Below are 27294 nucleotides of genomic sequence, written 5' to 3'. Positions count from 1 at the left end.
ACCCGTAAAGGCGGTTCAGATTCAATTCTTTCTTTTGGGACACAATAACTTTATTTATTGTGCACTTTCAACTTTACAGAATGTTTATATCCACAGCTATATTACACAGTGCATGAAACAGCTATATACACACTGCATGAAAGGGAATAATCGAAAAGCCATAATAGGGGCACTTTAACTTGCTTTGACAGAGAACAAAGTTAAAAGTTAACAGTAAACTAATAAAGTAGCACATTGTTAAAAATAATGATCCCTTGTTTCTGGCATCCCACTCATGGTGGTATCCCACTCATTGTTTTCTCTTGATCTGTGGGTTTAGAGTTTGTCTGAACTCCCTCACTCTTTAAAAATCTTCTTTATGACAAATCCACAAGCTTTGACCTGCATACTGTCAGATGCTGGTTTTGTTGTCTGTGACCTAAAATAGCAATTCAGCCTCATTTAATTGTCAGAGTGACACTCAAAGCACTTTGCATACATTTAGGTCTGAGTAAATGGCCTGTGTAAACAAGCGCTGGCTTTCATTATTACCCACTCCTGCAAAGATCAGAGGCCAAAGAGATTAAGTCATTCTCTTTATGATCTAGTGGGTGCCGAATCAGAGATGCACACACATCAGAATTTTCTATTACACAAGAGAGCACACATCTGTGGGGTAAAATCGTAATGGAAAGGAAGACTGCATGCTTTAATATTGGATCAAAATGTGAATTTTACAACTAAGTTAAACCTTAATTACTTCCAATCTTAAAATTTGCATCACACAGATGTCTCGGTTTAATTTATTTATTAGTAAACAAGTTATTTATAATATATACATATATATATATATATATATATATATACATGTGATTCTTTTTGAATGTTTTTTTTTAATTGCAATCGAAATTTTGCTTTACACTGGGAAGATCCATTTGCATTAGTTCTGCACACAATTCGCTGAGATTAGAACGGAACTCAGAAAGAAACTAAGTAGGTCAAGGATTGCATTCACTATACTTCCTTTTCCAAGGCTCAAGACTGCTTCACCCGACCATCAGGGGTCACTGTAGATCCATAGACATGCAGGAGCAATCCACACTATTGTTCAACATACATTACAAATACTGCTGTAAACCCAGCAGATGTTCAATAACCTTCTTAACAAGATTAAAACTCCATACAAATAAACAATCTACATTTTATCTGTGGCTGGTCGGCCATGTGGATCATTCTGGTGTTTGAGGCAGTGGAGAAAGAGGAAAGGTGGTCAGAAAGAGCATCTCATTTGCTCATCTTCTGGTAAAACAGGAGAAGCCAACTTTTGTTTTCAGATCTGCTGTAAGAAATGTCACCAAGAATTGGAAAGTGGACAGTCTGCAATAGTGAGCACATGCTGTGCAAGGAATTGCTGATACACTTGCCTGTAGGGCTGCTCTTCAGGCAAGAGAACAACAGACAACACAAGTTTTAGTATTAGTTTCCTTCTTGTGTATGCAGTAAACAGTAAAACCAATGCCGAAAAGTGCAGGGTTCTTAATAATGTAGCACTTTACATTCATGAAAAAAGTCAGAAGCACATTATTATAACTCGAGAGCACATGTAATGCGTAACCGTGAATTCTCTTCGCTTTCTCTCTCTCTCTCATCTCGCTCAGTTATTGCTTGTGCCCGTTCAAACTGTGTCCTGTGCACTCGCAAATCTCTCTCTTGCATTAGAAAGCTTCCAGATTAAACTTTGTCAAAAGTGAGCAACCAATCAGAATAATTCGACTGACCGATAAAAATGCTACGTGAAGGTGGCCTAAGCTATCTCACGACCAATTCGTATGAATTCGACGAATTATTAAAATGTGTCTAATTCGTACAACCTCACACGTACGAATTCTTACGATTTGTTTAAACCCACGTGATGGGTAGGTTTAGGGGCGGGGTAAGGGGTAGGTCATTCATACGAATTCATACGAATTGGCAAATTTAGCAAAATCGTACTAATTCGTAAGAGTGAGGTCGTATGAATTGTTACGAATTAGCCACTTTTTAATCATTCCACGATTTGGTCGTGAGGTCGGGTTGAGGTGGCTGGAAGATGAAACTGCAACAGGAATTATTTCTATAGTCAGAGATTGATCTTTTATTTCTTTACAATTGAATATTTAACTGTAGGGTATAGGCAGTTTTCGGAGCAGCTAGCAATAGAAGTTAGCTTTGAAAGCATCGTACCAAATGCAATGATTGGACAAACATTTTATGGTCATATGCCTTCCACAGATAATATGTTTAAATACATTTAGACCTCTTAACTTAGTCATTGCTATCAGGATGTGCAGAGACTTTCAACTAACAAATCGACTCCCCTGCCTTTAACAATAATAATTAAATCTATTTTTGAAATGGCTCGGAATAGGGCGATTGGATGACGATTGCTCAGTTATTACTGGTCAAACCCCTCTGAATGATAAAACAACAACTTATATGTAGAAACACAGCATCCAAAAGTTATGTCATATGTCAAAAACATAAACCAGTTGATTGAATCAAACCGTCCGAATGATCCGGTTGGTGAGTTTGCGCACACAACATTAGATTAGAGTGAACACGACTTCAATTCAATCAATGGAATGAATTGAGAAGACTTTGGACAACGTACACATATCTGCATGGACTGCGTTTATGGTAGATTAATGTGTTGGAGCTTGACAATGACAATCACCATCCTCTCATCTCGTCTTTCACGGATGAAACATCATAGAGATTTCGAATAAGGTGATGGTGAGTAAATAACATCTATTCATTTATTTCTGAACATTGTAAGAGTGATTTTTTGTTGCCCATGGGTGCTTCATTTCTTACTTGTGCATCTTCGTTTCCTTTCCTCACTTCCTTCCCTCGCTTCCTTCCCTTGCATCTCAGCTCCACCTCCTGTAGGACGCCTTGGGATGAGAACGGGCTGCGTGTATCGCTCATGTCTCCTCTGGAAGTCTTCACTCCTCGATCCTTGACTCCTCATGGTGCAATTAGAGAATTGAGATGTCCTTCAAGATGGCTGAGCTCGATCGGTTTCCGGGTCATAGGATGGAGGATCGGAAGAGCGAGAAGTCGAGGAGGGATATTGAGAAGCACCGTCATTAATACAAACTTGATATTATTGCAATCTTATGTGCATGTGCACCTGTCCCAGCTGAAATTTTGCATAAGAACCATTTGTCGTCAACCAACTGGCAATAAAGAAGACACTTTAAGTGGATTGTTTTCTTTTTTCCTTTGGATGTGCCGCTAGTTCATGCCCTCGTATCCTGGCTCTCTTCAGCAATCCACTTCAGGAAACCTTCTGTCTTGATGTGCTGGTGACAGGTGGCATGTTCCAGAGGTTGCCTTGACGTCTGTCCAGCCTTAGGCGGCCTTTAGCTTTGGCTCAGTGACTGAGGACAGCAGAGAGAAGGTATTCTGACTGACTGCTGACCTTCAAGCACTGTCAGCTGAAACTTTTAGCAGCCACATATCAGAAAACAAGTTCATCAGCTGTCCTGTTTACATGTCAGAAACAAACAAATAGACAAGAACACAATCTAACTAAACACAATATGGCTTCAAAGAGCTATGTTGGCCGAGCCTGTGAAATGCAGTAGAAACATTTGGGTAACACTTTACTTGAAGGGCTGTGCATAAGACTGACATAACACCTTCATAACCATGACATGACATATGTCTTGAGTATGAAGTAGGGTTTATGCATGTTTATGACAACTGTCATTAAGTGTCTTCGCTCGATAATGACATTTTGAATGCAAATATGACATTGTTTAAGATGTCTTTGTTATGACATCTTGACATAAACCATAACATCACAACCTGTCAGTGTCTTTGTCATGACAACTTGACATTAAATTAAGTTAAACTGTCATGTGGTTGGCTTTGACATTGGCCAACACATTCTCATTCTTTAACGTCATATAGAACGCTATATGCAAAAACGGCGCTATACTACGCACATGGCACCCGTTATCGTTAATATAACACGCGCTGTGAGGGCTAAGTTTAGGTGTGGGGTAGGGTCTGCGTGTCATATTCACGCTAAAGGATTTATGACGTCTTGGGTTCGCGTGTTATATTAACGATAAAGGGTGCCGTGTGTAGTATAGCTTCGTTTTTGCATATAGCGTTCTATATGACGTTAAAGGATGAGAACGGGCTGCACAAACATGCATAAAACTTCCTTCATATTCACAATTATGATTATGAAGGCGTCATGTTAGTCTAATGCATACCCCTTCAAGTAAAGTGTTGCCAACATTTTCTCTTCTCTTTTTTCTCTACATCCTTTATCAATGTATGTGTTATTGCATTTGCCAAACTCTTATCTATGTGCAAGCATGTTGGCCCAAAAACTACTTTTCTATTGTATTAAAATTAGTGCTCTGTCAGTGTCAAACACACACACACACACACACACACGTATATATATATATATATATATATATATATATATATATATATATATACACACACATATATATACACACACACACATATTAAACACAACCTTTTAAGACGTGATTAATCGATTTGACAGCACTACTGTTTTTATTTTTGTGATTATTATTTTTTCTAAAGTAAATGCCGCCTTGTTGAGGAAAAAGTCATTACCAACTCCAAAACATTTAATTTAGCTTTCAGTTGTGGCATATAAATGCCGGAAAACCATGTCAGCATCTGCAATACATAGAGAGAAAAAACAAACAATAACCCACAGAGTTACAGACATTAAAGCAGAAAGTGTGTTTCAATCATTCCCCATCTCCCATATTTCAGCATGAAAATATTTCAGCACAATTGGGTTTCGCCTCTGTAGGACGACCCTAATCAGCCATCAGAACTTGGCTCTGGCAGCCAACCAAATTTAGCTCTGTCAGCCACCTAAACCTAATCCTGTCAACCATCCAAACTTAGTCTTCTTACAAGTAGCTTTCTTAACAATATATGACATGCCAGAAACCTCTGAGCCGCTGTGACTCTCAGAGTATTGGGTGAATGAATCATCATCCAGTTTGGTCTATTGTAGAAACTACTGGAGCACCACTATGTCCATTTATAGCATCACTGCAAATCCTCTTAAGAGAGACCATTTTAAATGTGCATTTGATTTGAGGCCTTTTTTTTTTACCTTAGTTTACCATTTAAAACATTTAAGATGCTAAAATATTTAAAGTGGTCTTCACATTAATAATAATAAAGAAATATTTCACCAAAAAATATATAATAATATATGATGTGCTATATATATATATATATATATATATATATATATATATACATACTGTCTCACTGATACACCTTTATAGGGTTGTGGTGGACTGAAAGTAAGAGGGAATCTGAGTGAGATGATACTTTTGTCTCTTGATGATTTTTAATTATCAGCCTTTCATTTATTTGTCCGGCATCCGTTTAATACTTTGAGGAATTGCGTGCCCTCAATCAACCCCCCCTCTTCAGGGACCTATGTTAAGCATCCTCAGTCACATGTAATTGACTTTTCATGTTTGAAAGGCAATAAAGTTTATGACTATTAAACAAAACATCAAGTGAGCTGTCTTTTACCAATTATTAACGAGGGAAGCCACATTGTAAAATGATAATTAATTGCTTACTCTGGGATGCCTAATTACCAATTGTTGGTGGTATTAGTTTATTAGCAGCACAGTTTGACAGCTTTGAATGCATGTCATTCGCAATGGAGAACGGTATTGGATTAGATGGCATAATTAAGTTTAATTTAGCTGTCAGACTCCTCTCTTCACTACTAATGATGTCTTTGATGCCTATGTGACGTTAAGGAAACCTAGCTGGCTGTGTATCCAGTTTATTTATAGAAGATATGCTGATGCCAACTGGGCAGTTCCACACATTCATCAATGCACACATCAGTTGTGGTAAACAGAAGCTAAAGCATGCTTGGCGTGCAAGAATCAATGAAGTTCATTCTTGTGTGATACGCAGCACGTTAGAGCTTCCATAGAAACCAATGAAGGTTGTTCTCAGGTGTCAAGCAAGTTCAGTTGAGCTTCTGTTTATGTTTGCTGATCAATATCTATGTGAATAAAAGCCTAAAATCAATCTGTTCATCATTTAAAGTAATCATGTCTCTTCAGAAAATTTGGACTAAAATTAGTTTTAAGATTTCTTTATAAACTTTTTAAAGCATCAAAGTGGTAGTTCCATGGACTGTTAATGGAGCACTCTAAAAACTGCTGGGTTGTTTCAACCCAACTTTGGGTCAAATATGTACAAACCCAGCCGTTGGTTTAGATTTTTACATGACATTTTTAACCCAATGTTTGGGTTTGTACACATTTGACCAAAAGTTGGGTTAAAACAACCCAGCATTTTTTAGAGTGGGGACTGTAAAAATATCCTAATTTGTGTTCTAATATTTTTTTTATATGCACACTTTAGGTACAAAGGTGCATCCTTTGAAAGGGAATGGTCTCAGTGACAGCTTGATGGAATTTAGATTTTTTGGTGACCTAACCCTTTAACTATAGCCACTTCGGATGTTCTATTGGCCTATAGCTGGATATTCTGGGTTTTCATAGCAAAAGTTTTGGAAATGAATTGATATACCCTAATATTTTCTCTGAACCATCCTTGTAATCCTTGATTGAGGACACTGGCTTCAGCAGAGAGTCATGTAAAGGGGGTAAGATATGGTAATTAGTTGGGAGATGTAAACAGTATGAAACCGAATTAATATGTTTTATTACTTTGAAGGGTCCTACATTTCTTGGACTGACTTTACGGCTTGAGATTTTCAGAGCAAGCTCTCTAGTATAGAGCCAAACCATCTGTCAAGGTTGGAAAGTGGGTACTGGTCTGCATCTGCCATCTGCTTGGATCTTCTGGTGTCAAACAGCACATTGTAACCTGACATGATTTGCCTCCTAGTTCCTCTCACTATAGCAAATCCTGTCATCCACTTCTGGAACTTGAAAAGTTTCCCCAGATCATGGAAAGTGAACGTCCAGGACACAGTAAGGGTGCCAAGCGTGTTTGTGAGGTAAGCAGTTCTGCACGCATTTGGGCCTACTGAAGAAACCTACTCCATTCTCACTGACAGTTTGTAACCTGACTGTAGGATCTCCTTATTCACATGTTCCTGTAGATTAGTTAATAATACTTATATTAAGTTTCTGCATGCCAAATACACTTGCTAATAGTCAGACAGCTTATTCCAACGCATTCTCCAAGGCGTCACCTCTAACCATGCTGCACATCCAGGACACGAAGCACCCGTTCCAACACATCCCAAAGATGCTATATTGGGTTGAGATCTGGTGAATGTGGGGGCCATTTAGTACAGTGAACTCATTGTCATGTTCAAGAAACCAATTAAAAACGATTCAAGCTTTGTGACATGGTGCATTATCCTGCTGGAAGTAGCATCAGAGGATGGGTACATGGTGGCCATAAAGGGATGGACATGGTCAGAAACAATGCTCAAGTAGGCCGTGGCATTTAAACGAAGCTTGTTTCAGCTACGAATAAAATAAAAAAAAAGGACTCTCACAACTCAAACTTTTTATCCCAGTTGACTCTGAATTTAATTCTCAGAATTGTGAAGTAGACACTCACGCTATTTAAAAGTTTGCAAGTTTATAAAGCAAGTTATAAAGTCAGAATTGTGAGATATAAACTCCCTGTTGCAGAAGCAGAATCAAGAGATGAATAATTAAGTTAACGGGAGCTTATTGACAAAACTGAGTGGAGACAATATGCACGTAAGTGATATGAACATGATACTTTGGAGAGTGGTGTGCAAGTGTAATGGAGAGCGAGTGTAATGGGTTTCCTACGAGTATGGAGACTGATTGTGGGTGAGACGGATGGCTGGAACAAAGAACGCTGGAGACAATGGAGATGGAGACTGGTCGTTTGGCGAAACAAGGTTAGCGATAGCTGGGTAAATCCTCTTCGTATGAATGAGACCAGTCAGTGAACAGAAGTGAAGAGTCTTTAGAGTGGGGGTGATGATAGTGATGATGAAGTGCAGGTGTGTGTGATCAGGAATGACTTGCATGTGGAAACAGAGGAGAGTGATGGGAAGTGTAGTCCAGGGCAGACCTGTAACACACACAATTGTGAGTTATGGAGTCTGAACTGGAAGATATAAACTTGGAATTGTGAGAAAATGCCAGAATTGTGAGCTGACTTTATTCCTGTGAATTAGACTTACAACTTTGAGGGAAAAAAAGTCAGAAATGCAAACTTGCAATGGTGAGAAATAAAGTCAGAATTATTAAAATACTTTGCATTTTTTTTTATTCTGTGGTGTAAACAAGCTTCCATAATAGTTTAGAGCGGTGAACACTCACTGATAGTTCATATTGAAAAGTGTGGGGTAGTCTATTCAATTTTTGCACAAGGTTGCCCTAACAGAAAAGTAAAATAATAATAGTCTGAACCAGAATCTATTCCTTCAGAAATTAACAGTTCTCTGGAGTTCTCTGAGTGCCATTTACAAAGCTGTTGTAATATTGTAATATTGGCACTCACAAAGGCAGCTGTGACATACTTTGACAGTTGACATTTATCCTTTATGTTGATATTACGTCCTTTGTACGATGTTGTACCAATTAAACATGCGCCTGTATATACAGAATTGCCTTATTCATGAACAGTACAATTAAAGGCTTAAACAATTAACATTAATCTCAAAAGCAGTTGCTTGGCTGGTGCATGACAATAAGCACTTATATGATTTGAATTCTAATATCTTTACAGCTTTTGAGACACAATGTGTAAAGAACACAAAGAAAAATAGGTGAATATCACTGAAATGTGGAAACCGGTATAGTTTCAGAAAAGAAATGATTATTATTTTTGTAAAGTAGGCTACACTCACCTAAAGGATTATTAGGAACACCATACTAATACTGTGTTTGACCCCCTTTCACCTTCAGAACTGCCTTAATTATATGTGACATTGATTCAACAAAGTGCTGAAAGCATTCTTTAGAAATATTGGCCCATATTGATAGGATAGCATCTTGCAGTTGATTTGTGGGAGATTTGTGGGATGCACATCCAGGGCATGAAGCACCCATTCCACCACATCCCAAAGATTCTCTATTGGGTTGAGATCTGGTGAATGTGGGGGCCATTTTAGTACAGTGAACTCATTGTCATGTTCAAGAAACCAATTTGAAATGATTCAAGCTTTGTGACATGGTGCATTATCCTGCTGGAAGTAGCCATCAGAGGATGGGTACATGGTGGCCATAAAGGGATGGACATGGTCAGAAACAATGCTCAAGTAGGTCGTGCCATTTAAACGATGACCAATTGGCACTAAGGGGCCTTAAGTGTGCCAATAAAACATCCCCGATACCATTACACCACCACCAGCCTGCACAGTGGCAACAAGGCATGATGGATCCATGTTCTCATTCTGTTTACACCAAATTCTGACTCTACCATCTGAATGTCTCAAAAGAAATCGAAACTCAGACCAGCCAACATTTTTCGTCTTCAACCGTCCAATTTTGGTGAGCTATTGCAAATTGTAGCCTCTTTTTCCTATTTTTAGTGGAGATGAGTGGTACCCGGTGGGGTGTTCTGCTGTTGTAGCCCATCTGCCTCAAGGTTGTGCGTGTTGTGGCTTTACAAATGCTGCATACCTCGGTTGTAATGAGTGGTTATTTCAGTCAAAGTTGCTCTTCTATGAGCTTGAATTCTTCAGCTTTGATTCTGACATTCAGTTTGGAGTTCAGGAGATTGTCTTGACCAGGACCACACCAATAATTGCATTGAAGCAACATGTGATTGGTTGATTAGATAATTGCATTAATGAAAAATTAAACAGGTGTTCCTAATAATCCTTTAGGTGAGTGTACATCGATTGCTGGAAGTTATTGGTAGACAAAAAATAAATAAAAATAAATGAATGAATAAATAAATAAATAAATGAATAAAGAAATAAATGAATGAATGAATGAATAAATAAATAAAAAAATGTGACATCATTTTAAGAAACCTTAAAGGGTGTTCAGTTTTACCGAAAAGCCATTTAGTTCTCTTTTGTTGTCACTCGGATTGTCCGTCGGATTACGACGAATGGGGTTTCGCTTAGAAAGCCTCATTCGTCGCCAACTGACAGAACGTCTCCGTTCCCTACATCTGCAACAAAGTCGTTTTCCAGGTCTCCCTAGAAGGATAAACTTAAAAATCTACTTTATTTAAATTTTTTATATAACAGTTAATTCTCCGGATAATAGTGATGCATGTTAATAAGATTTTGTTTTTACAGAGCTTTTTCTTACCAAACTACCATTACCTACAGTATGATTCACAGTAGGTTGGTGACATTAAAAAAAAAAAAATGTTACATCACAATTCTGTGGTTTAAATTAGATCAAATTAATCAGTCATGAAAACATTCTGTCCCCAAGAGGATGGAGTAATACAATTACAACCAAGAAAATGTCATCCTAATTTCAATGGTATGTTTACGGCATACAAATATGCATATAGCAGAAACAGTAATAGATGTTAACAGTGTCAGACAGGTCTTACACAGGCCCCTTTTACATGTACTAAAGCTCTACTAATGTAACTTACATTCGTAGATTTGATGTACTTCGGGGGTTTTTTGGGTGGTGTGGTGGAGCGGTTGCCCTCCTGTTCACTTCTCTCTTCCTTCGGTCCTTCCTCCTTCACTCGGAAGACATTCCCTGAATGCTAATCCAACGCTTCTCTCTCTCATCTGGGAACTGTGAGATAAAAATCATTCATAATTCAATATCTTTCCACCTCTCATTTCCTCATAAAGTCTGACAGAGAGAGACAGAGCACCAAAGATCTCCCCAGCCCTCCAGGAGTGCATCTTCAACTTCACACCCCCTAAGGATGGGGAGGGGGCAGGGGACCATCTCTATTTCAGGTTGTACCTACTGAATCATTCATGAAAAGTTAAGGGAACATACTGTTTGTCTTTCCCCAAGAACTGTCTCAGTGTTTTTAAAGAAAAACAGATTTGAGCCATCTTGGTTTCAAGTGCAGGCTGAAAGTGTGTTAGAAAAACCATTCTGGCAGGGAGACGTGGGGAACGTCTTGGGCAGTAAAGATGCTTCTCTCAAACCCCCTCCTCAACTCGCTCAAATGTTTCATCCTTTAGCTGTGAATAATCCCAGCTTGTTACCTTGTACAGTGTTTCTGTAAAGATATGCCCAGCCTGCGAGCTGTGGTTTTTGTTGTTCATTTTGTACGATTACCATAATAACCTACTGGGAAATATTCCACCAAAATCACTATGGTGCCGCTATAAATGTGTTTTTGGTGTATTCTTTACCGATTTATAGATTTATATTATCATAACTGAAAATTTATGACACACAGCAATCAAAATGTGTATATATATTGATATATTGTAATAAGAAAAAAACAAAATCTGAAAAAGTCTGTTCTGTCTATGTCTACACCCAGACAGAGGCAAACAAGAAAACAGATGACATCTAAAAATAATGGAAATTATTTTTTCCAATATTGCCTTTTTTCACTTGGGTTAAATTGGGCTTTGCTGCATTTCCCCTGACTCCATGACGGCAGTCCTGCCTGTAGACACTAGCAATCCAGAGAAGGACTTCCATTCAAGTGTGTATATCCTTGATAAATACAGTGGCTGTTATCAATACAGGCCTTTAGTGGGATTGATGCTCTGTCACTAACAGAGAGGAGTGTGTACCGATGAGGAAAATCAGCTCCAATAAGAGCAGATTTAAATGGCAGCCGTGGCCTGCGATGGGTTCGGCAGATGACTCCTCAGTACGGCAAATCAGCCGGCGACCTTGGCTATGATTGTTCATCACTCTTTCACTCCACACCTACATCATTCTCTCGAAACATCCCTATCCTGAAATAGACCACAGAGCTCAGTCTAGTGTTTATTTCTGTATGTGCCTATGTTCTATCTTGTGTTCTTGGGTTTTGATTTTGATATGGATATGCGAGAGATTCGTCTTATTTATTTTGGAACAGAATGAACCTGCCAAAATGAACTGGCAAAGACATTTTAGAAAAACTTTTGCAAAAGTGCAATCTTGAGATGAGTATTCTTTTTTTCTGTCAGTAACATTTGGCTCATTTTTGCTTTGACAAATAAAGCTAACCTTTCATTGTTCAGTTGGTCACAAATGGTTCATTAATTCTCTTTGAATAGTTAGCATAAGCTGCTTTAAGATGCCTATTGCAATCTTTGGAAAAGATAATTTTGGCATAACTTCAAAATGATATAGGCTTACACAACTAAATGATCCAAAAAGCTCATAGTGCTTGGTTGCCAATACCTGGATACTGGAAGACCATATCTGGATCAGTTAGTTTGATCTTTTAAGTGGTTAGATCACTTGCAGCACCTTGAAGGATCTTGGCTAATATAATTGCTGGCTAGGACTTGTTCATGCTGAAAAAAATGTACAGGATCTTTAAATTGCATTTCTTGAATGCCTAGCTGCTGGTATTTTGTAACAGCCATGGCATGACACTTTTAAAGCCAGTCTAACCACATCAAACTGCAATCAAATCACAGCTTTTAAGGTCGGAAGGCTTAGAAACGTGCCCAGTACACAAATGAACCCTGGCACAAGAGCTGTCCCCATCGTTGCTGTGCCAGTTTGTGCCGTAACTGCAACAGTGAGCTGGCTCCTCTTAATTACAACACTTTGAATTAACAAAATAACAAAAAAGAGCCTTTTGGGAGGAGTTCTGACTCTCCTTTTCATAGAAGAATGAGGAGGTTGTTTGAGATTTTTGGCTGGTGTTCTTTTTGACAAACATTTATTAAAGTTTAAACAGTGAGGCATACATCATTAATCTCCAAGTGTTCTCAGAAGGAAACGATTTTTTGCTGGTTTTGAAAGAAGTATCTTATGCTGCACCAAGGCTGCAGCAAGGCTGGGTGTGTTTACACTTGGTGTGTTTGGTTCGATTAAAATTAACTCTGGTGCGATTGTTCGGTTTGTTCGGAATAAGTGTGAATGCTGCCATCTGGACTCTGGTGCGCACCAAACAAGCGGACCGAGAACCTTGAAAAGATGCGTCACAGCCCGCTGTCAAACGAACTCTGATTCAGTTCGACCGAAATATGAACGCAACACGGATCAAAGACGTGTAAACGAACCAAAAACTTTTCACGATGCCACCCTAAAAAGGACAGAATGCTCAAGCATACCTGTTTTTTCTCGTCATAGTCGCGATGTTTCCCATCACAGTTCAGTACAGGCATCAGAACCGCATCGTCTCGCAGCAGATCTTCGTTCGAGTGTGTGTGATGAAGGGATTCCTGGGATGACGCCTTGGGAAGCATTTTGACCATGCTTCAATATCCGACGCTTTAGGCACCCTTTAGCATCAGTTACATGACGTGATCCTATGGCGTTATGTAACTGACACTAAGGTAAAACGTGAGTTAGATGACGCATCTACCGTAACCCTACCGCCAACCTAAACTTAACCGCGTCATTTAACTGACGCTTTACCTTTAGCTTCAGTTAGATGACGCCCTAGGATTGCGTCATGTAACTGACGCTAAAGGGTGCCTAAAGCGTCGGATATTGAAGCATGGTCAAAATGGTCAGTTAGATGACGCCTCTGGATGAGAATGCGTTGATAAAAAGTAAAAAAATAAATAAATAAATAAAATGCTTGTCAACTTGCTTTAAAATATTTAGACTGCAGTTAAACCTACTACTAAGACTGACAGAGCTTAAGAACAACATTGGTAAGAATAAGATAAGATATCGGTAAAACTAACACAGTTGATTCAATAATTTTTTTATATATAGCCTATTGTAACGTGTTTTAGACATACCAGCACATAGCATCGAGATAAGTCTTTGACATTCCGATTTAAAGACCATGGCCCTATTTTACCAATCTGAAACGCAAGTATCAAGCGCAAGTAACGTTGTGGGCGGGTCTTGGGCGCTGTTGCTATTTTACCGGCGGGATAAATGACTCTTGCGCCAGGCGCAAGTTTAAAAGGGGTTGGTCTGAAGTAGCCTCATTATTCATAGGTGTGGTTTGGGCGTAACGTGAAATAAACCAATCAGAGCGTCATCCAACATACCGTTTAAAAGCAGGTGCACATATTGCATGATGGATTGCGGGTTTACCAAGTCAGGGCAGTGAAAGACAGAGAAGTGAAAGACAGAGAAGTGACGCTGTATGGGTATGAGAGAAACCCACCCAAATCAGCGTCGGTTCAACATTATATACATATGTTTCTTGCCACTATTGGGCAAACAGGTGTGATCCTTCAGTACTAAAATTGGATTATGGCCAAGCATGCGTGCTTAAAATAGCATTATGAACAACACATTTTTTTTCTGGTCAGTGGCGCAATTGTTTTCTGGAACTGCAAAATAGCACTAGGGAATTTTTGCGCCAAAACACGCCTCTTTTTTTTTTTTTTTTTTAACGCGGATCCACCCAGGAAGCGCAAATTCATTCCCTAGTTTACGACATGTGTGGAGGCAAAATCCTGGTTTGCATGGGTGCAAAATAGGAATGATACATGCGTAAGTTTTGCGCCGGGTGCAAGATAGGTCCCCATATATCCATTTTTACTGTCAAAAAAAAATAAAAAAAATCAGACAAATTCCCGCTGTGGAAAATAATGTGACATTTTTTATATGAATTGATGGAAGACAGATCTGCAAATGCACTCACAAGAGACAAGCACCTGTTAGGAAAAAATTGCCCGCTCAGTGATTGCTAGGACAGTTGACAACATCTAAACAATTTCCATCATTAATATGGTAGGACTATGCAAATGTACAGTAATACAAAGAGGCATTTTGAGCTGCTCCGTGTATTAAGCCATTCTGGTCATAACAAAGGGGACAACTCTCACATGTAACAATTTGATTCCAAACTGTAAAATATTTGAAGGAACAATTCACCCATAAACAAAATAATGTCCTCATTTACTCACTCTCATGCGGTTCTAAATCCCTATGACTTTTTCTTCTGAGGAAAACAAAAGAAGATGTTTTTTGAAGAATGTCAATGTATTTTCATTGAAAGTCAGTGGGGTTTACAGCATCAAAAAGTCATCAGATGTAGAACGACACGAGTGACCGTATGACTGACTTGCAATTAGACAGAAAACTTAATAGAAACCAGTGCCATCAAACACATACTATTTCAAAGGATAACATTGAGCTGAGGGGGCAGAAAGTGTGACGCATCCAGGAGGACAATCTTGCAGAATATGAATGAAGGAAATCTGTGCGTTTCACTGACAGCATGTCACTTCCTGACATGGTGAAGTGAGCAAATCTATATTATTAATGCATGCAGCTGTAAACAGGTCCACCCTTAACCCCATATGTCTGAGTGATGGTTAAAACTGATATGGATGGGCACAGTCCTAAATTACAAACCATACTGACTCATACTGACTTAATTAATCATGACTGAAACTCAGCAGTCTGGTGCTTCTTCAAAATCAGGTTCAATCGGAGTGCAGGATGCATGATGAGCAGAAAGAAGATTGAAGTCATAGGAGGGGGAAAAATTATCTAATAAATGCACTGCACATTTTAAAGGACAAATTTATCCAAAGTGTAAAATGCTGTCATCATTTACTCATCTTCATGTTGTTCCAAACCTTTGTATGACTTTCTTTCTTCTGTGAAACATCAAATTACTGTGAATGTGGACTGGAGCTTTAAAGCTTTAATAAATACACAATAAAAGTTTCATAAATGATCATAAATAAGATCAATATGACTTGCAAAGTCATGTGACCACTTTTTGTCATGAAATGTAAGTCGTTATTCTATGATAATCTTTTACTATAGAGGGCTGTTACCATTGTGAATGGATGAGTGATATGTGAAGGAATCATTTACGATTCAGAAAAATACTAAAGGGCATGTCATGACAAATATTGGTCTGTTTCTCACTCAAAGAGCTTCAGAAAATTTGCTCACACTATATGGAGCATTTGTGTTGTATCATTTTGTTAATAATAAGTAAATTGACACTCCCACAATTCCCTGTGTGATACTTCACATTTGATGTATTTTTTTTTTAAGTTTCCTCAAAGTTTTCTTTTTTTCTTCTAATCAGTTATGCACATTAGGGTTTTATGTTACATTTAATGTTGTTAAATTAATGTTTATTGCATTTTTTATTTGTTTCATGTTCATTGTTGTAAATTTTAAGTTCAGACTGTAAAAGTAACGTTGCTACCGTATTTTGACGGTAAAGTTCTATCAATCCCAGCTGCCGTTTTTTTTTTTACTGTAAAAATTACGGTTTTATTTTTTACAGTGTGAAGCTTGACAGTCTTTGTTCTAATTTACATTCATTATATTGAAGAGTATCCATAACATTTTTTAAAATATTCCCCCCCCCCCCTAAAAACAAAAATAAAGGTGAGTAAATGATTACAGAATTTTTACATCTGGAAAAGCGAAGTTAAGGTCAAAGCCTCATTACACCACAATTTAGGGCCGAAATTTGCACTCCAGTCTTAATATGACCAACTGCACTTGCACTTTATTGCACTTGTTCCTTTCAAATAATTTTTTCAGCGCTCTTTTCTTGTGCATGTGGAAAAAAAACCCTGACAATATTATGTTTAATGGCTGCACAAATCCTACTCCTGCAGTTCTTTTGTTCTTAAGGTGCTTCTTGTAGTTCTAATATGGCATGGAGACTTATGAACTGTTCCCGTTGCTTAACTCTGTCATATGCTTCTGGTTCAGAATAATTAAGGGCATATCTTTCGCTCAAACTTCTTTGAAATGCTAAAACAGGTCTGATCTTTTAGATCTGGAGAGAGAGCACACTGGTCCCCAAGGCTCATCAAATAAACCCTTGGAGAGGGAGTGAAAGAGACCTTGATAATATTATTTGTTGTTGATGTTGTTGTTGTTGTTGTTAATGTCATTATTAACAAAAAATAATAATAATAAAATAAAAATAAATAAGGCCAGGTAATAATTAACACAGATACAGTATAGGTGTTATGTAAAAATTCTGTTTCCACATGTTTTCTGTCTTTATATTTATTTCTCTATGCCTCTTTCTTTTTGTAATTTCACATTTTTTTTGTCATCTCTTGTCTGTGCAATTGCAAATGACAGAAAAAGGCAACATATTATTGCAGTGTCCAATATGATCTAAACTATTATAACTTTCACAAATGGAGCAGGGGTTCAGAAAGAAATAAAAGTCACATGCTTATTTCTGTTTATGATTGTTCCTAGTCTTGATTCCAGCTGCCCATGCTAACCCAAGAAAGTCTGTAATACTTTAATCTGTTTGCATACCTAGTCATCTCAATGGCATTTGCTTGGCAGATGATGCTTTCGCCCACCAGACATTGGATACGTATTGGATTTTATAACTATATATAAAATTGGTAACTGCGGTAAATAGGCCTTTTGTGTACCTGAAAAAGATCTTTGCATTTATAATTTTGTTCAGCGTACGTATATAAAACATCTCTATCATGAATGTTTACACATTTATAAAATATTGTTTCTGTATTTCTTTACTTATTAATTTAAGCATAATTATTTACATTTTATTTTAATCTGCTGTCAATGGCATTGAACTAAAGAATATTAACAACTCTGTTGGTAGAGTGCAACGCAACACAAGGACGATTTTTGGTTGGCTGTTCGTACTGACATGGATGCAGCGCACATTTTTATAAACATTTTCTGGTGAGAAGAAGGACATTTTGTTCTTAAACAATCCATGCATTATTAATCATTAATAAATTATAAGTAGGCCAATAACAGGTATCCAATAAAAATAAAAGCAATTTTAGTCTGCTTTTACAGGTCAGTTCCAAAACTTTACCACAGTCTTTTGCCACACGCAGAAAGGCTCAATCCATGTTTATCCGCCCATGGCCCGGGGTAACAACGACTTCTCTGAAGTGGCAGAAGTCTTTTGAGTCAGTGAAGACCAAGCAGCCATGCAACCAGCAGAGTCTTAATGTAATAATATAGTTGGAGGAGTTTGTTATGCTGTTTTCTGGCATAGAAAACACAAATTACAAGAATTCATATAAGTACCTACTTTTGGCCAATGCAGCTAACCTGTGTGACAACCACCTGGTGTGAAATTTTCCAGAGCCCATGCATTCCAATTGAAATAACTGGCTTTCGCCTTTGTAAATATGCCTATAAGCCACTGCTCAAAACTACTTTAAAGTAAGTATATGGCACGCTTAAAGTCAGCATTTTCAATTTTGTAATTTTTTGGTCAAACCTTTGTTGTCTGTCAGTCATACACTGGAGGTGAAGGGGGTCCTCAATCGGTTCACCTCAAAGAGCATGCACAGAGAAGTCCAAATTAAACATGATTTAATGACTCGTACATGTAAGTACACATTGATGGCCTAAGACACGAAACGAACGATTTGTGTGAGAAAACGAACAGTATTTATATCGTTTTACCTCTTGTAATCATAGCCATGACAAAATGATCTGACGGCACGGGCGCTTCGGTCTGCGCATGCGCTTGAAGTGATCGCTTGCGCGCCTACGTCACTCTTTGTTTATACAGAGATTTCGGAAGTTTTACCTTTCACTAAACATATTTAGATATACGGGAAACCGCAATGGAAGATGATTTCGGTATATCTAAATATGTTTAGTAAAAGGTAAAACTTCCGAAATCTCCGTGTAAATATTGAGTGACGTCACACGCAAGCGATCACTTCCGGCGTAACATTGAACTTATTCAGTTCGGTTCAGTTGGACATTGAACAACTGATTCAGATCACTTGGATTACACGAGGTAAAAACGATATAAATACTGTTCGTTTTCTCACAAAAAACGCTCGTTTTGGGTCTTAGGCCATCAATGTGTACTTACATTTACGAGTCATTAAATCATGTTTAATTTTGACTTCTCTGTGCATGCTGTTTGGTGGACCCCCTTAGCCTCCAGTGTATGACTGATAGACAACAACGGTTTGACTTAAAAATGTCAAAATTGAACATACTGTGAAAACAAAGACACCTACATCTTGGATGCCCTTGAGGTAAGCTAAAACATATCAAAAATTAATTTCAAAGTGAACTATCCCTTTAACGGTTTGGATTAAAGATTTCAAGGGCATATGCATTAATAAAATTAATAAATAAAGAATTTCCACAGACAAACATTGCAACATTCTGTAAAAAAACAATGGTCAACGTTGTGTCATGGGATGGGATAGATGTGACATCCATCCATGGCAAGCTTATATATGGGACATAACATTATACATCAATCAGTTTGAGGGCCAAGGCCTGGAAAACACATGGAACCCTGAGGTAAAGGTGGAAAAACAGAGTAGGCCATAACTGCAATCACTCAATTACCCATGGTGTTGTTGTTTTACCAGAAATGACATGAGTGCATTCTTCAATGTCCCGCCAGCCCCCATGTCCAAGCCGCCTCTGTTATAATGGTACCCAGTGAAGAGGGCCATTTCGGTTGAACAGGTTTTAGGATTCATAAAAAAAATCTTTTTCATACCATATTATTAGGTTCTTCTGTGAGAAATCATTGAATATTCCCTCCATTGAAAAGGGATTTCCTTCCCTCAGCCAATAAACCTCCAAATTCCCATATTAAAGTACAGATATTATTGTTCTTTAAGACTAAGACTCGTTGCTTAACCATTAAATTCTGTGCTGATCAGGGCCAGCCGGTATGGATACGGTTTCATTTTGCACTGTGGGGTGATCACTTTGGAATGAACTACAAACGCGTCAATCGTTGTCTTGGTAATACAAGAGTTACAGAAGGTATGAGATGTAAATAGCGACTTCATTATGGATGATGATGAGATATTTGTTTTAATTATGTTATTAACTTGTGTTTAGTCTGCTCATTTTGCATGCCTGGTCAGCTACAGGGATACTGGCAGCCAGGCAACAGACAAGTGACCAATCTCGAATGGGGACGTCACTACACGCATTCTACCGGCACTGTTCAGCACGGTTGTCTAACTCTTCCGGGTTAGAATTCCAGGCCGAGAACATAATCGTACCGTGCCTTGCCGAACCAAACTTAAATAGAAATATAAGTGGAACTGTTCCTTAGTTCCCTTCTTAAAACGGATTGGCCCGACTGGAAAAGCAGCTTATGACATGCCCTGATGCCTCCTGGATGTTTTTTTTTTTTTTTACAGCATTTTAATAAGCATTTTATGAATATTAATATATAAAACATACATTCATGACAGAACCGAACAAGAAGCCATGTTTTATTTGAAAATCTGTGTGTCATGTATTACTTTTTTTTTTTTTTTTTTTTTTTAGCAAATTAAAACCTCAAAGTTCAGAACGAGAGACTGTTAACTATTCTGAATTAGCATGACTGAGTATGCTAAGCAGCTTTTCAGGTAAACCTACAGGAATGGCAAATTAGTTGCACTGTGTCAGAGACGCTCTTGGAGTCTGGGAAGCCAAATGAATGTAAATGGCATGTATATTTCAGTGCGCTCAAGAGGCATTGCAACATCTCACAAAAAAAAAACATGCGCACAAGTAGCTCAAACTCCATTATTTTTTTCTCTCTGCTGCTATTGCATGCATAAAAATTGACTTAGTAAAAGGAGTTATATCTAAAATATACAGATCTGTCAGATCAAGTGCATATAGTCTGAATTGTTCAAAAAAAATGCTGCTTGAAAGTGTTGTCACAATACTGGAATTTCTAACTTTGATGCGAGACCTTAAAAAATATCGATATTCAATACCATGTGGAAAACTGCCACACAATACTGCCATTGCCAATGTGAATATTCTCCATCTCTAAAATTACTTGTTCATCTGTCACAAAGCCCTATTATTTTTCAGCCCCTTCCCATCAACTACCATGTAACCGATCAGTTCCCAGTTCCCCAAGAATACAATCAAGTCTCACTATATTTTTTTCTATTCTCTAGATCTTGTTTCTAGAATTATGGAAGTAAAAGGAGTTGGGAGCGTTGTTTCATGTTGATTTTAAAGGCCTCCCGATCCACTGTCGATTTGTAGAGCACTTTTAATGTGCATATAACAAGTGATCCTGAGCTAGCCTCACTATTTATTTGTGGCTGAAAACGTTTGACTAGCATCGCCTGATCTATTCATCTAATTCTCTTCACCTAAGTTCATTGCCAATGTCATACTGTAGTGTGTAATAACACAATGCAATATATTGAATGCAGCCTTTCATTATCTTGTATGCTCTATAGTTGTGCTTCCAAAAAGCACACCATTAAAATCCCCTTTTTTCATTCGTTTATCAGGCATTACTGGTAATAAAGAAAAATATCTTGTGAACGTTCCAACATATTTTAGTCAGTAATTGTATTGTTTTCTGTGACCCTACCTTGAACAAAATTTTGCTGGCAGTGGCACCAGGATCATAAATAAATAAATAAATAAAAAGAATTGTGGTTGTATTATTTGACTATGTGTCATGTCTTGTCATGATGTTCAATAGTTTTTTTTTTTGTTTGTTTGTTTGTTTGTTTTTGTGTGTGAAGTCTGGAGATCCCTGGAGGCCAAAAAAAAACAAAAAAACAAAAAAAAAACACATTAACTGGTCTGGCAGGAGTTTGATTTTAAATGAGTTTTGGCACTTTTCAGCTTAAACCAATTAAGACCCTTGTTAGTTTTTTACCAAGAGTGTTAAAAGAGAATATATTTTCTTGCTGCAGGTATGGAAAGTTTTCCAGTTCAGACAAAGAGTGCCTGCCATGAATGTTGAAAATGGCCCTGTCCATCACTGATACCAATCTCCCTGTTATCAGGGATATCTGAAATGAGAAGTGTATAAAGCAGGACCTCTGCCCCATCCAATGTTCTCTTTACACCCCAACCATCTGTAAAATGGCTAAGAAGCCTTCAGGACAAAATATCTAGATTAAGGAACAATTTCTTCCCACAAGCCACCAGACTACTTAACAATCTTGCTGGAGAGCATTTAATTTAGTCTGAATTAGAACCTTGCAAACTTTTTTCTCATTCCACTTAAAGTTGACTTGTATTGTATGTTGTGTGATGTACAGTATAACTCCGCCACCGGAAACGGAAATGGGGTTGTTTCAACCCGATCTCACGACCAAATCGAATGAATTCGTCGAATGATTAAAAAGTGGCTAATTCGTAAAAAAATCATACAACCTCACTCGTACGAATTAGTACGATTTTGCTAAATCGTACATATTTTACGAATTGGCCAATTCGTATGAATTCGTACGAATGACCTACCCCTTACCCCGCCCCTAAACCTACCCATCACGTGGGTTTAGACAAATCGTACGAATTCATATGAGTGAAGTCGTACGAATTAGACACTTTTTAATCATTCGTCGAATTCGTACAAATTGGTCGTGAGATAGCGTAGGTTGTTTGTTGTTTGTAGGCTACACTACACAAGTGGTTTGCTTGCAATTGGCAAAGGTGCATTATCGCCACCAACTGGGTTGGAGTGTCTATTATTCAAGCGGAAGAATGTACGTTCGGAAAAATAGGTCTACAGTTTTACCACGAATGGTAAAACACCTGTTGGAAAGCATCTTTTGCAGTGATTTTTGTGTGAGCATGTCAGTGAACAGTCTTTGTAAACTAACGTTTTATGTGTTTTATGAAGGATTGTTCCTGTGCACCTATGTTTTTAATGACACATGAAATCTTATCAACTGACCCAACCACAGCTTATTTAAGCTTAAGCCATCATGCTTGAAGCTTCCATCAATGGTATTAGCACATTAGACTCCGAAATATTGTTAATTCTGTCGATTTTAAACATTTGAATCTGTGAGCCTAAATAAAATAATTAAACATGGAGAGAACAGCATCATTCTGATGAGCTCTAATTGTATATAATGCTTTTAATTAGTACTAATCCTGCAGTAATGTTATACATTCAGAAAAAGATTTATCTCCTGAGTGCTGATGATTCATGTCTTTGGTTGCTCTGTAGTGAAATGTTAATAATGTTCAATAGCCATCCTTCCCACGGCTAGACAAACAGATTTCTCTAATGCTGCTGGTGAAAGCTCCCGTGTGTGTGTATGTACACAAACATTCCCACCATAGCTAAAAGCGTTCCAGGATGTAAAGGAAAATAAACCAACCTGTTATCAAAGTTGACTATGGAAACAATGACAGAATCGCATACTAGCATATATGTTACTTCTAAGCTGTTTGTTACTCATGTATTCTGCAGATACCCACAAATCCAGTGTTTGCTAAAGAAATGAATGTGCTTTGTCATATCTCCGGAACAGTTTGCAAAAGCATGTATTTACACAACATTTTTTTTTTCTTTTCTCCTTGCTCGGTCCCTGGAGCCACAGTGCGATGTGTGTGCACGGTTCTGTGAGCTACAGCTCTCAGAATCACCATGCATACGCTAGCACAATTTACCGTGAAATGGGCAAACAGCGAGGAGGCGGCTCTGTTCCACTTTTGGCATCGTTTGAAACTAGATGTGTGATACGAAGACCATCAACAACACTGGCAACCATCAAGAATTCTTCTCAGGCTGGTGCTGAGGATTTTATATTTACACCACAGAAATAGTCCCATCATACTCTGCCGAATAGTGTTCACTGTGGTTTTCTTGGAGAGGTGAAAAGTTAGGAAATATTTTGTGTGAGACCAATTCATGCCAGCTTAATTAAAAACCTAGAATGTACCACAATAAAAAAAAATAAAATAAAAAAAAATGAAACAGCTGGTTTTTTTATAGCTGATAAATCACATTGTCCACAGTCTTCACCAGTAAATATAGGTAGCAATGAACAAGTGCAAGTCTATAAGGTCGGTATGACCACATATTGTAGAAACAAGCCTTAGGCAAGAGAAATGTTTAGCAACTATCAGCTTTGATTACACCTCTCCGGCCAGCTTATTATCTGTCTGAAGGACTCTAGTTCCATCATTTTAGCTCCTTGGAAGAAAAGAGCCAGCTGCTCCCGGTATATTCATTTTAAGACGTACTTTATTGTTGTCCTTAAATCTGGATTTAGCATCTGTCGATGATTAACTGTGCAATATTATATGTGTTCTGATAGTCCTCAAACATGGCAGTATAAAAAAAGGGCAATAAAATGAAAATTCCATGAATACGAAGGATTTCACAGGGCCCTAAGGTGTGTCCCTGATTAAATGACAGATGGACAGGCTCATCTAAGTGCATTTGGGCAAGATGAATTCAGAAGATCTGCATTTAATTACAATGAGCACTTTGGATGGAAGCACAGTAACTGGACCATTAATCTTGCCTAGTTGGTATGAATACAAATAAAAAAAAGGGAAGAAACACTTTTGTTTGCAGTTCTAGTCTGTGGACATTCTTGTTAATCTTAATGCCAAGAGTTAGTTTTAGAAGATAGTGATAAATTACTTCACTCAAAAAAAGCTATTCCATCAATAAAACAAATCTGATACTTACTCAAAATTGTTTTTAGGATAGAAGATGCACTGATAGTAAACGTTTTCTTCAAAATCTACAATCCTCTTGATGGTTTTCTTCCAAATGCTGTACAGTATGTTAGATTATTCAAGCTTATCTTATGACCAGTTAAATAAAACAAAGTGTGCTTCACAATTGCAAGGCTGCATCCTAGTGGGACTTCGTTCTTCCTAGTACTGAACACTAGAAGGCCTAGTAATTAAGCTTTTCCTCCCTGTGATGTCTCAACTAAAGACTATATTAAATGATTTTATCATAATGCAATACAGTGATGGACAACCGCCTGCGGTCTCCCAGTGTTTTACAGGCATATTAGCATTTTGTGAAAAATTCACAACAAAACAAAAGAAAACATAATGGCTTCATCTTCGAAATAATCTTGCATTACGTAATGAAATTGGACGATTCATTTTTTGCCCGTTATTTTTCGTGAATTGGAATGTGCGCAAATGATTATGAGTGATTTGGAGGGTGCAGAGGATACACCTGATGCGTCCCTATAGGGCCATTAAACAGAAGCTGCAATCTGTTTAGATGGCCCAACTGAGCTACAGTAGGCATACTATTTTTGGCCCAATGGGGTTGGGGCAGGACTACCTGATTGTGTGACCAATTGCAGATGGCCATAACTAAATATATACCATGGATGAAATGTCCTTCACTCCGGTTAAAGCGTCTGCCAAATCCACCAATGTAATTCAATTAGTTATCTTTAAAAAACGATTTTGAACAAACAAGACCTTGGATTTGTTCAAGTCTATACAGTATTAGTGTTTTGTGTGGTATACAAGCAAACAGAAATCATTCTCACTTGATTTTTTGGAAGCACAGCAAGCTTCAAGTAAAGATGTTTTCACACCAAACATTGATCAGCAGGCACATTTTCTGAAATGCTTCAGAAAAACAGTTTTCTGCTGAGAGGAACAGCACGCAGTCATATCCCCTCGCTGAGAAGCTTATCCAAAGGTAAATAAGCCTTTGTTTGGAGCCAGGAGCATTGATACTGTCCGGTACAATTTCCTTTGAGACCAGCTGCAATAATATGGTTCCTCTTGGATTCCTCATGAGCCAGGCGATCGCTTGTTTTCCACCTCCATGCTAAGGATTTACTTGCAGAGCAGCGCCTGTGCCTCGGCGTAAATCTGTATTGAACTCGGCCTCATGGTTTGATAACCAGACGTTTCTCTAAGCACCCCAGACAGCCTTTATCCCTCAGCTTAATGTCCTTGCAGCTGAATGTAATGTGAGGAGATGGATGGCCCCAGCCCTCTCCCCACACCAACACCGGGCCTGTGAGATTGCATGTCTGATACCATCCTCCATCTCTTCGGCCGTGGCATTGTTCTGATCAATATGGCTCCCCGATCCGCCGTCCATCAAGCATGGAGTTGAGCAATATCTCAGAAGACTACGGAGACGGGTGGGGAAGGAAAGCGAGGGGGCCTCTAGAAACGAGCCTTTCCTTCTCGCTCGATCTATCCCACGATTGCCACTCTTGAAGGAGGGAACTCTGTTTTCTTGGCACTCTTTTCTAAACTGTCCCAACCAGTCTGACAGTTTGTGATCTACCGGGTGCTTTTAGAGTTCAAGCGTTGACCTGGACTCTGTGAGAACCCCTCTCCATCACTGGCGCCATCATTTCTCTTCCTCTCTGAGGGGAAATGCTGCTTCTCCGTTCTCTCTCATCTTGAAAGTCCGCTGCTCTCGCACAACATCCCATCACAGATTTACAAGGAGTCTGGAAAGGACAGCAAGAGTACAGCGGGATTTTCCGCCTCTGGCGATTTTCAAATTCATAAGGGCCAGCTTGTAATTGAGCATTTTGACTTACTTGAACAGTCTCTAAGCAAAATGACTGTTCCTTTCACCTTAAGGGTAACCGTCCAGTTCGGATAGCAGTGAAGCAATGTCAATAAATCAAGCACAAGATAATGTGACAGGAGAAAAATGAAGCTTTCTCTCAACACCATCAGACAAAAGGGTCAAAAGTGGAATTAAATAACCCTACCTCTACTTTTTTTTTTTGCATGACAGGAATGCACTAATGGTGTTGACCTGATCCCAAGACTTAAAGTACAAAATGGGAATTGCTTCTGAGTTAGTCCATCTGCTTTTCCTTAGGCCATACATTATGCAAAAGGACAATTAGGGTGATTTATAAAAGACACGATTGGATTTTTAAGGCTACATCCGCTCTTTGGTGACTGGATTCATGGCCGGATCTAGGTTTCTTTTAAGTGTGCTGAATTTATTGCAAGCTTTAAAAGCACATTGACTGACATGACACAATTAATCTAAAAAAAACAAAAAAACAATACAAGCTTCATATGAGTCACAGTGTCTACTTTAAATTGCACATTGTACATGCTTTTGACTTTTTAACATGTCCATTTTGCTCTGAACCTAAAAGCAACAGGTAGTCCCTTGTGAAAAAGAAGTGTGCTTCATTTTATTGAACGTGTACTTCTAGTGTAATTCAAATCTTAAAAGTGTATTTGAAAAAAAAAAAGTAATATAGTATAATATTGATTAAATATGAAATGAAATAAAAGTCCACTGGAGTGTACTTAAAGAGAATCCATTTCCATGACTGTTTCTTAACACATTGAAGTGCACTTTGTAATTTTGTCAAATTACTTGCTAAAGTTTTATTTCAAAGTACATTTTAAATAATGTTTTCACATATTTTTCTTCTCTAATATAGATTTACACTGTAATACCAGCACAGTCTCATCCCAAGACGTCATATAACTGACGTCTTTTGACCATACGTCAACATCCACCTTTTTAGGGTACCCTTAAACGTCGGTTAGATGACGTTATCGGATC

General features: G+C 38.1%; 1 protein-coding gene across 3 annotated transcripts in view; it reads right to left on the bottom strand.

The window, feature by feature from the left end:
* Positions 1-2549: 2549 nt before the first annotated feature.
* Positions 2550-27294, bottom strand: part of csmd2 (CUB and Sushi multiple domains 2) — a 410157-nt gene continuing 385412 nt past the window's right edge. The window contains exons 71-73 of one of the 3 annotated variants that reach the window (XR_016147450.1): positions 10594-10745; positions 7830-8097; positions 2550-3401 (exon numbers count right to left, since the gene is read on the bottom strand). The gene's annotated coding sequence lies outside the window, so the exon portion shown is untranslated. Of the gene's footprint in view, positions 3402-7559; positions 8098-10593; positions 10746-27294 lie in introns of those variants that run through there. The other 2 variants (XR_016147451.1, XR_016147449.1) reach the window with 2 other exon arrangements.

Source organism: Pimephales promelas, chromosome 18 (assembly GCF_988280905.1).
Source record: "Pimephales promelas chromosome 18, fPimPro1.hap1.1, whole genome shotgun sequence".
In the NCBI taxonomy this organism is placed as follows: domain Eukaryota; kingdom Metazoa; phylum Chordata; class Actinopteri; order Cypriniformes; family Leuciscidae; genus Pimephales; species Pimephales promelas.
This window is presented reverse-complemented; position numbering and strand designations above follow the sequence as displayed.